Raw genomic sequence first — 12184 nt, 5'->3', positions numbered from 1 at the left:
ACTAGTAAATTAATAACTAATGACATAATAATCTGCAATCATTAACGTTACTATTCCCACGTAATGTATTAATTACCATTTCTGTTATTATTTCTAGATAATCTATTAATTGCTATCCCTGTTACCATTCCTGGATAATGTATTAATTTTCTATTTCGCGAATGAATAGACTTGCCTTGTTATTGAATATGTAACGATAAGGTTACAAATTAATTCCACAATATTATTAACAACAACCTGTTATTTCGACGATATACCCGATGTTCATAATTCTAAAAATAGTTTTGATCTTTTCTTTATAGATTCCTTTGAATGTCGAATAACTGGATATTGAGAAATTATGTTGAGAAAGTGTGAAACAAAAATTGTTTCTTTTATTCAGTCAAAATTTCTTATATTCAACATTGTATCGTAGTAATTTCAGAAATAACGTTTTCAGCCAAAAAATACTTTATCCAACAGTCATTTAAAAAGGAAAATGCTACTGTTTCGCTGTTAAACAGAGATTTCCCGACAATTTTAACGAGAAAACAGGTCAGCTCGTAAAATTTTGAAAAAAACGAGCAGCGCTCACAGTTTAATACCACTACGGGGAACAATAGCAAAGTATTAATTATGAAACATGTGAACATATAAAATGGTCAAAATCTGTATTACGTCCGGGAACAAAATATTTTATATTTTTAGTCTCTCAAATTACCGATACAACAAAGTAATATTTTAAGGTTACAAACGTACAACAGTCAAAGAATGTGCAACTGAAACCTCTTTATCGTTTCAGACACTGTATAAACTAGAAACGAGGCAACAGCAACACTTCATATTACGTCCAAGTCATTTATTCCGATAATTAAAATTAACTGGCGCTGATAGATACATATTAAAGCAAGATAAAGCCTGAAATGACTAACGTTACGTCGATATGTAATTTTGGGCTGATTTTATAGTCCACGGTAATTTAGAATTCCGCAGTAATATTTTAAATGCTATCTACGACTATGCTTGACTGTACGGGTTAGTCCGCATGGGACATCCCAATATAGGAAGAATAATCAGTTTGTATTGCGCTATTGCCAGCGTGAAGTTATACGTTATTGCCAAGATAACGTAGCAATGGAGTGTTTATTTAACCCGTGACGCTATTTAGATCTTGATCAGACGATAAATGTTACATTGCGTATCAATATTTGATATCGGTATCACTTTCACGCTCGGTTTACTTTTTCTTTTTTGCTGTTTCACGTCAGCTCGTTCGAACTAACGTAAAAAGAAAGTTCGCAATATTCGATACTAGCGTGTTTCCCTTCAAGTGAACTTTTTTTTATGGAAACGATAATTGATCGACTTGGCCGATTAGGGTCGATTAGAAAAATCCAGAATACATGTATATATTAGATCGCTCGGAAAGGTCGTTCCGATTTTCGAGGAATTTGTTCAACATGAAACATCATATTCAAGAATATCCATATGCGTAAAAGATAGAAAAAGTTTTATGGAACAAAATTGCATCTATATAATTCAATAAATTCTTATATCAGATGGAAATGTAAATCCGGAATGAACATTCCGGCCAACTCAATAATACATGGATATAATACTCGAATAAACAATTGATCCATTATCACTTAAGATATTATTAATCAAAAATCAATCAATCAAAAATAAAAAATCCTATTGTTATTAAGATAGAATTGTTTTCAAGAAAAGTTACAAATTGAGATACGACTTTCAATATAGAACACGTGAATTTACAGCAAAAGTAAATTTGCGTCTCTCTTCAATTTTAATATCATATCTATGTATATTTCCTCTTTTTAAGATTACACCTCGAAAATTAGATATACTATTTTTCTTAAGAATTAGAATTTACCGAAGTGTTTAAATTACTGTGGTAAAAGAAGTAAAATTGCACGTTTAATGTCGTTCGTTAATTGTTCACGTTAACATCTACAAATAATCGACAGATTCAATTCTCATTCTAATTCAACCGCGTCATTATTAAATCGTCGAAAGCTTAAACCAAGCTTACTTCTGGCCAACTATCTCAACCTGAATCTGGAAAGCCCGATTGTCCTGCGTATACCGTTAACGAGTAAATTCACGATCCGTGTAACGCTAGGTTCGCGTAACGGCAACTATGAATTACAATATCTAAGCGTCGATCACAGACGATCGCGGGAGAATCGGTGTCGGTGTTGGTTCGTTTCACGAGTCATTTGTTGGTGGACGAGCGCTTTGTACACCGCAGGATTCGCATAATGCGCATGGCAGGGTGTCGTTTAGGCGAATGGCTCTATTTACCCATTTGCCGTGACAGTGGCAGGGGCCATCATCGTCTCGGTGAAAAACAGAGAAAGTACGCTGTCGTCGAGGGAAACGGAGAAAAACCGTTTGGAAAGGGAGGAAAGAACGTGAAAGTGGTGGAAGAAAAGGAAGGGAAGAAAGCATCCACGACGAGGTAGTTAACTTGATTAATCGCATATTTATGTATCAGCCCACTTAACCGAGCCGGTAGCTTTCTTCTTAAGCCCCGACCTGCTCCTCTTAGAACCAGCCCTTGCACACTACTCCGACGTAGAGCTCTGCCTTGTCTTAACGTTGAAATAATGCAGGCGAAATAAGGTCGGCTAAAATGTTTAGAGAACTAAGCGCGGCGCCGAGCCTTAAATCACCGTCCGACGACGTCGACTGTCTCCCCTGCTCTTCTTTTACTTTTACCTCTATCTTTTTCTCTTTTCCTTCTACTACCTTTTTTTCTCAATTTTTTCCCTTTCTTCTTCTTCTTCCTTCCCGATATATTTTTTTCTTTCTCCCTTATACTTTTTCCTTACGTTTCTCCACCTATCTATTTCTCTTTCTCTCAGTCTCTCTCTCTCTCCCTCTCTCTCTTTCTTTCTCTTTTCTGCTCTCGGTCTTTCTGAACCTCTTTTAACTCGGGCATCCACCTCATGCCACTCTGGCTTCCCTCGCGACGAAAGCTCTGAAGTTTAAAAAGCTCGGCAAGCCTCGAGCGTGGACCGCCCCGTTCCTGGTTCGTGAGGTATTAGCGGCTGGATACGAAAATTAATTAAGGTCCTCCGGGGTAGTTTCGCGACGCAGCCATCGCCAACAGAGAGGACTTCTCGTCATCATCGACCGTCTCGCGACACGTTCGCCGCTCGTAGTTTGAAATTCTCGTGAAAGAAAGCTCTAGCTTCAAACGGTTTGATCCGGTTTCGCGAATCGTCGTAAATTGTCGTATGTTCCGGTTGATACAATATTATTTCACAAATTCCTTCTATTGTTTTCTTGGTAGTATTTTGAGTAATTCTTTGTATTCCAATTACATGTAGAATAACATTTTTGTTAGGAATGTAGGATTTTTCACTTGGTCAAATTTTTTGAATATTTTTTTAAATAGCCGAGTGTGTAAATAACCTACTGAGCTATTTATAAATATTTATAGAACATATTTAGATATGTATTAAAGACTAATTGCTCTAATGTTAACATTTATTTATTATATGCTATATAATCTGTTTACAAAATTAGAGCATAAAATTATGTTGTAAAACATGCTATCACCTATGCTAATTACAATTTCAAATTAGAAAGATAATTAGTTTAATTATCTCAAGGGTAATGTATTTATTTATTATGTAAATTATTGTGAATGCGGTTGGTAATTTCAGTTCCTGGCTTACGATAAAGAAATGTTTATTAATGCTAATGTATTTTAAGAGGAGGTAACTTTTACTATAATCTACACTTGTGTCACAAAATTTTGAATGCATGGAGTAAAACAACAAAGCAGGTACAATATACAAAACTCATGAATCGATATCCGAGCGTCTGTGATTACGGGACGCAATTTGTTGGCAGGTGAAGTTGGGTAAGAAATATTCAAATAGACTGTTTAATATTCAACGATAATTTACAAGTAAATTGTAGATTTATTTTTCAGTCTTTTATAAGCATCTTTTTACACATATCAATGCATTTAAATTAGCCATTTTTATTTTCTACCGCTACTATGATAACGCATAGGTTGGTTAACGAACGAAAAATAAAGTGTGTGACAAATAATCTTTGAGTAAATTACATATTTCTTCTGCGTCGAGTTCATCGTAAGTTCAATCGATTCAATAAGGAGTCAAGTATTAAATCGTTACATTTTTTGCTAAATAAAGATGCAACTAACTTAACATTTTCATAGGGTAAATTGTAAAATTTGTTTTAAATTCACTAAATGTAAATTTTGCTTCTTATGTTCTGGTTTTTATCTGACTTAAGTATATATTACTAAAGTATATATTATTGTCATGCGCAATATTATAATTATATGTTCAACTGATATTTTATATAACAGATTCATTACATTCTATTTATTTCAGTTAGATATTTCATTTTCTATTATACTTTAAGAGTTTCATATTTCTTATAGATTTTGTATGGATTATGCATCCAAAAATTATGCAATTCCAATACGACTATAAACAATCGATTAAACAAAAAGTTTCTTTCGTTTCATTACGCCTGGTAAAACGATATAGACCTTATCTCCTTCCTTAAATCGCTGTGGAAAACAAGCAGCGGTTGTAACACTTTTGTATGTTGTCTTCCTGACAAACTATCGCGGTTAGTAGGATAAATCAGAGTGGTTGAAATGCTAAACCAACTACATTACAAGCACAGACGTAAATTATATCGCGACGGATGCGCCACGTCACCTGCAGGCAGCACTGATATTTATCTATTGAGCGTGGAAATTGAAAGTGTTGCTAGCAGAAAATAAAGTGAGTGGCAACTTGAAAGTTCGAGAATACACGTCGACTCCCAACATTTCAATCGCTTTAGCCGCGTAACATTCAAATTTTTTGAACGCGTACAAAGGGAAATTGAATTTTAGTTTTGTATACGTCAGATAAATTTTTCAATTTAAAATTGGTATCGCAAATTATTTCCGTTATTTGCATATCAATGTAGGCGAGCGAAATTTTATATTGGAATGTTTCTTTCAATCCTACAACTTTTATAGGTGTGATATTTTAGATTGCTATTTCTGATTACGAAGATATATCAGATAGACAGAACTGATGTACATACATGATTCATCTAAAAGTTGTATAGTTCTAGAGTTATAATACTACCAGTCACAGCTTTGTTTTTCCACTTTTCTTCCTCGCGCACGAAATTTCGGATTTGCTCCTGTAATCACAAGGAACAAGGATAGAAATGATACGTGGAACGGGGACTCGTGAACTCCATACGTTCTGTTTATACTTCACCGTGCGTCACAGGGGTGGGAAAGTGTATCAATATTCTATACACTGGCGCGATAGCAACGATATTTAAAAGTAATCCAGAAAAATCACCTGCCGCGCGACATTCGAGGAATTTGTTGTCGCTTTCAATAACACGAGTCGCCGCGTGAAATGGAACGGCTTATAAATCCTGCAGGTGCGACAAAACTATTTCCACATGCGAGAAATGGGGCTTCAGGAGAGAGGGGAGGGGTTGAGGACGAAAAAGGAGAGGGGACGAGAGAAGGGTGGAAAACGGCAAGGTCGAAAGGATACCGCGTGGAATCCTAAACGATTCGTTTGCCATCCGACTCTCCTCCCCTTCTTCTTCTTCGTCTGTTCTAGAATCCACGCTAAGCGACGCGTGCCGAGCTGCAATCTAGTCCTTCGTCTTCTTACTCTGCCGTGGAATCCCTTTCCCTCGGATATCCTCGAAAGCTCCAAGAAGCACGATGATTCCGTTCGTCTTGAAACGGTCTTCCTAATCTTCTCTGGAATCTCCTTTCGGAACAGAACCCCGCCTTCTCTCTGCACCAGCGTCGAATGGCGAGCCCTGAAAGGGCGGCACGATTCCAAAACTTCAAACCCCCACACGCTTTTGGAATCCTCGTTCGCGCGCTCGTTTCCAACGAATATCATCGGATTTTGAGGGGCGTTGATAACTTGATCTGTTTGAAAGGTCCTACGAAAGGTCGTTCGCTAGCCGAGACCATTCGAAGATGCGACCGCGCACGATCGAGGGGAAGAAATTCATGTTTGATTGTTTGAAGGTTCGTACGTACGTGGAATACAGATTTGTGGAACAGTGGATTCCTATTTTTGAATTTAGATTTCTGGTCATCTTGTGGTAAGTTGAAAGAAAATGTAGGAAGGTAGGGATTATTGAAATCGCTTGAGCTTCTATATTATAAAATTCAATTTTAAGCTAGCCACAGAATAATCATACTTGTTACATATTATGAGACGGTATTAGCGTTTGACGTTGTAACGAAAAAATGGGAAGATATGGTGTAGTTTAGGTACAAGCAAATAACACTGACGATAAAACTGATGATTGAGCTATGGTACATGTATATGCAGATGCATGCATATGGTATATGCAGAGATAATAAAACAAAGAGTAATTTATTTGTGTACAGTTCCATTCATTCCGTTACGTCGATAATTTGCAACCTGTTAATATGAGTATAATATTCGAACATATCGTGCAGTAAATTTAATGTGTCTGCTATTTTAAGAAATATAGATGTGTTGCCAATAGTAAGTCTGACAGTGCTATATTTAAGGATTAAAAGGGATGTTGATATTTAATGATTTCAACAGGGAATGGAAATTAATTAGGTTTTATTATTTTCGTAGAAGTCTATGTAACTGTTAATTAATGTATTTCGAAGAACAAGATTATGTAATAAATAAAGAAACAAATATTACGGAGCTAATTAATTGCATGTAGCAGCTTGAAAATTTAAGAAACAAATTTAAGTATCTATTTTTTATGTTATATTATCTTTCTTACATTTCTCTATATGCGTAAGATGATTATCATTATTTGAAAGTAATATGTATTCATTTTCTGTTTTCATGAGATCTCGTGAATCAGAATTATCCTAATTATTTTATTGAATAATAATTGAATCGTGCATGTTAAATCGCAATATCGATGAAATAAAAATAGACTAACAGTTTATTACAAACATTCGTTTTACATTCTCGTATAAAGCGAAAATACCTTATTAATTTCAGAAATAAAGATGCTGGTTTACTTTGGCTTCTCTAATGCATAATATGATGTGACATTTCAAAGAAATGTCAACAGTTTTATTGTCATAGTTCAGTTGAATCCTTACTTTATAATATCATACTTTATTTTTGAAAGTTGCGGAGTGCAATGACGTCTTTGATCTAGAAATCCTTCTTTGGAATATTGCGCTTTCTGCATACCCTCAGGTGCAAGTATAACGATTCCTTCATCTTGAAAATGTCCTTCATGTTTAACACGAAAATCTAGATTCTTTGACGTATCTTCATAAAGTTATATTCTCTCGCCATTGCCCTAATTAATTACGCTCGAAGCGTAAAAGTTTAAACAAAGAAATGCAAATGTCATTTTATTTACCGATACTTTTGTACAATGTAATTCACGAAAGTAGATTTTATTTAAGTCGGGGAAACAATGAAAATTTACATTGCAGTGGCAAATATGTGATTTCAATACAAACACTTGATCATAAACATCATTGTACAAATTTGCAAGAAAGCTAATAACAGCTATTACCATATATTGTTGTGCCATTAGATATTTACTTATACACGTGCATGTAATTATTGATTATTAAAAGTAGTTACATTTGGATTATACGTATAATGCAACCGCGTTGACAATAGCGTAATCCAGCAAATGCAAGAGAATATAAAATGGAATAACTTGTAGCAATATTTTGATTCTACAGTCATAAAACGTTTCTCTTTCCTTGCGAATATTCCGACGATATACATAACTTTATTTCTGGAGACATTCTAGTCAAAATACACTACAGCTATATAAAGGCCAATCTAAGTTTACAAACGAGAATTGCATTATAAAAACAAGAGAACGGATGACTTTATCAAACTACGAATGATTTTATTCATGGCACAGCACCCACCCCGTTTTAAAATTGCAAACTCGGATACACATGTAGTGCATTGTTTATAAACCGACGAAATATCGGCGTTCTATAAATTTTGCAACAAAACGTTTCGTACAGCCGAAAAGTTAGCATGAAGCGAAAGAGTGCCAGACCACGCTATGGATTATCGATATCCCAGCCGTGGAATGGCCACAATTTCGAATTATTAATTACGTTTCTGTCTCCGTGCCCGGTTAATGTTAATGAATCCTCCTTCGTGAATTTTCTGTTTAAATTATGAACGTGCCGGGGCAATATTCGACGTTGAACGCGCGTGTATACGTTCGAAAACGTGTGGCGCGAAAGACTCCGACAAATGCTGTTTGAACAAATGCGAGCAGAGGTTCCTGCGCGCCATATAATGTTCCCACACAAAGAGCATTCGATGCTTTATTTAAAAACACATTGTTCAAATTCACAGGGTGTTAAAAAAAGTGGTCGATATTTATAAGCTGCGATTTTAGATATCAAGATAATGAAGAAAGTTCACGTATGAAAATATCATTCGAGGTTTATTTTTCGAGTTACAAATAATTCATTTTTGCCTTAAAAATACAATAGTAATTACGTAGGTTATTGTTTAGGGGCTATTATAGGAGGAACTTTGTGGCAGCATTTTAAATTAAGAAATTAGTTAAACAAGTGGAATTATCATTCATATATCCAACACTGATTATATTTGTTTTATCATTATTCGTACCATTCTATTTTTCTAGAGCAAGAACTAAACTGTTTATAACCTGAAAAATAAGCTATAATTTCGAATGACGTTTTCTTGTATGAACATTTTTTCATTGTCTTGATATTCAGAATCATATTTCATAAATATGTCTCTATACTTTTTCAGCACCCTGTATTTAGCTTAGCATTTTTCATGGTTTACAACGACAAACTTTTCGGTAATCAATAATAAATCTACTTTAGTCGAGCCGGTTGATCCGTGAGCGAACGGTTAATTGGTAATTACATTGAAACAAATTATTCAAGTCGTAACATCTTCGTGGGTCCCCGATGGCTAATATCCGGGTAATGGGACGAGGTGCCTTCATCTCAGTTCGCTGCGGAGAGGATGGACGAAAGAGAGATAGAAGATAGGTCAAAGTAGGGGTGAACAGACGAAGAAGGAGTGGCCGAGAAGTGTGAAGTTATTCCGACGAGGGGCAATTGATAAGAGGGGACGAAATGATTGAGATATAAATTCACGCTCCGACAAGCTGAGGAATTAATATTTCTAATTCATGAGCCGCTCGTAAAGAATTAAGTTGATATAAACAGTCGATGAAAGCGCCCGTAGCGACGTTTTCGAAATTAATTCTACTTTAATTAATTTACTTTGCAGTTATGCATATTCCGTAGATTAAATTTTACTTAATTAAATTCATAATAATTATTAGTGTTTGATTGTAATAAATGCAAATACTGTATATTATCCGTTGCATATATAAAAGAGTTTCGAAAATAATTTTTCGGCAAAAATATCTTTCGCTATTATTCGTTAATATTAATCTTCCAATAAATATACATAAATTAACATACATACATAAATTATTGTTTTTAAATTTATTTCGATTTCTAGTAAAAAAAGATAACGTATAGTTTAAAGATTAAACCGATTGACAGGGATATTAGTGCAAATCAAATATAACAATATTCTAATATTAGAAATTATTTTGCATTCATAATATTACGAAGAAATATGGCTTTTAATAGAAGTAGGCTCGTTGTACAATACGTAGGCGACACCTGATAACATACGGTCCATTTTCACTTGATTCGCTATATATGTGTTTTGCGCTCTCATAGGTTAGTCTATATTACACATTATATTTGAATATATTATCCGAATAATATATTATCTTGAACATTATTTCACATCGAATCGTATCATCGATCTACTCAGTCGAAAGACATTCAACAAACGAAAGCTCCAAGCCGAAAATTCCAAGCCGAAAGAAGAGACAGACAAAAGAACTACGCACGCAACATGAATCCTTGACAGACACGAATCGCGGGACCGCTCTTTCGAACGGCACGTCACGAAGCGGGGACACCGGAGGGGTGAAACGATTCTATACTTGACTTAATTTTCATTCAGAGCATTCCACGACGGCAGGAATTTCGGGCCATTAAGCACTCGCTATCTTTCGACGGGCTTGCCGTGCGTAACGCGAAGGGCGAGCCTATAACCGCGGACGACGCGGTAGTTAGACTACACGCAGTAACCCCCGTCGCCCATTTTAAAGCGAGACTTCCTTCTCGCAGACTCAGGACCGAAGCTTCTCCTCTTCCCTCCCCCGCCTTTCCCCCTCTTCTGCTAGTCGGTCGAGCCCATCTCTCCCTTGTGTCAGAATTATTCCGTATAATTATATTCGTTTCGGAACGACACCCTCGGGGCTCGAAATTGAAATTGAGCTTTCTTGCGATCGCAAGGAGAGAACCGTCTCGGTTCTCTCGACGAAGACGAGCCGAACTTTCGTTCTAAGATAGAACAGGAAGAGCCAAGACGGAAGAAACGTGCGTGAGTTGCGTGTAAGAAAGATAGAGGCAGGTCGTGCCGTGTCTACCGGCAGACTGGCTATGGTTTTCTGTAGCCGCGAGCCAAGCTTCCGTTCTTTGCCCTTAGTTCCTGTTTTTCCGCTTGCTCTACCCCCAAATCCCCACGTCTTAATCTTCCCTGGAATTTCGCCGCGCTCCCTCCGGCTATGCAAAGGACCGCAGCGAGGGGCGAACCGTTCGTCATGCTGTTCCTGCGTATCAGAAAGCGAGACGTCTGTGTTATCCACACAGCTTCTCTAACTCCTCCTGTCAATCGGTCGGTTATGCTTCTCTTTAGATTTCTCCGTTGACAAGCTCGATACTCCGACGTGGATAGTGATTTCATTTCCTATGGAACGGTACGCGTTCTCGTGATAAGCGTCTCATGCTCCGGTCTTCTGAAGAATCTATGTTATGGCTTTGACTATATTTTTCGAAGAAGGGTTTGAAGGAACAAACGCAAGTTTAACATGTGTACCGCTTGTCGGTTTTTTATTATTTGTAATTCTATGTCGTAAATAAGTTTCATACTAAAACTATTTCTTTATTGCAACACGGTACGTACATTCTTTGCGTGAATAGTTGTGTAGTACAAAATACGAAATTTATTTGGTTGTGCGATATGTAGCGGTACATGAGTCAATGGAAGATTTGAATCGGCAGAGACTCATATTATCGTGCCTTGGAATATCAACGATGTTTTGGTTTGCTAGGTTCCAAGGTAAACAAACTCCGAGCAAAATATTATTGTCGCTATTTGTAATCGTCAACCGGAGTCTTTTTATAATAACAGACGAACGTGTTCTCTGGGACAGTTTTTAATAATAGAGTAATTAGTGAATAGAGGAGTAGAATTGTTTTGAGCGAGCGACGACTACGACCAGTGTACACTATTTCTGTACTTGTACTTATAGTGATTTTCATATAATCGACTATTACAATTTTATCACTCGTTTCTTTATTAAACACGTTTAATGAATCTCAGGTAATTATTGTAATTTATGTAAGCAATCAACGAAACGTTTACGCAGCATTTCCACGAAATCGTTGGATCGAAAAAATAGCGAATATATTATTCTTCAATACTTATCTTTGGTTACACCTTTCCTTGGTTCGAATGTGACAAAACACGATTAAACTTGCAATTATTTAAGACAGTTCACGGTTTTGGGTTGCAAAACATGATCAATGGGAGCTAAAATAAATTCTAAGAAAAACTAACGATCATTGTTATTATTTTTTAGCCTATCTATAGTAGCTTCGTTATCGTTTGTAAAGGAACAAGTTAAAGAAACGTAACTTAATTTATTCGGTAAATTTATTCGCACAGTATTAGTATGTTTTTCGAATCTTGATGAAGCTAATTACGAAACATTGGAACGAAAGAACAATTGGACACGATTCAAATCTTGAAGCCTCGTTTGATAATTCGAACAATTCGTGCGGCTAAGATTCAAAATTTTCGTAATTATAAAAGTTTAACAGTTTTGGAAAATGTCCCTTTTCAATGCTTACTTCGTAATATTCTTTTATCAGATAGAGTAATAATTATTAATCTGACGTAATACAGTTTTTGAGATAGAGAAATTATCGATTTAAATGGCATCTATTTTCAGATATGGTTCGATTTTAGAAATGTATATAAAAAGCATATATAATACATAGCATTTGCTAAAACGTTTTTTTTTTTTTTTTTGT

This window comes from Bombus affinis, chromosome 8 (assembly GCF_024516045.1).
Source record: "Bombus affinis isolate iyBomAffi1 chromosome 8, iyBomAffi1.2, whole genome shotgun sequence".
NCBI classification, from domain to species: domain Eukaryota; kingdom Metazoa; phylum Arthropoda; class Insecta; order Hymenoptera; family Apidae; genus Bombus; species Bombus affinis.
This window is presented reverse-complemented; position numbering follows the sequence as displayed.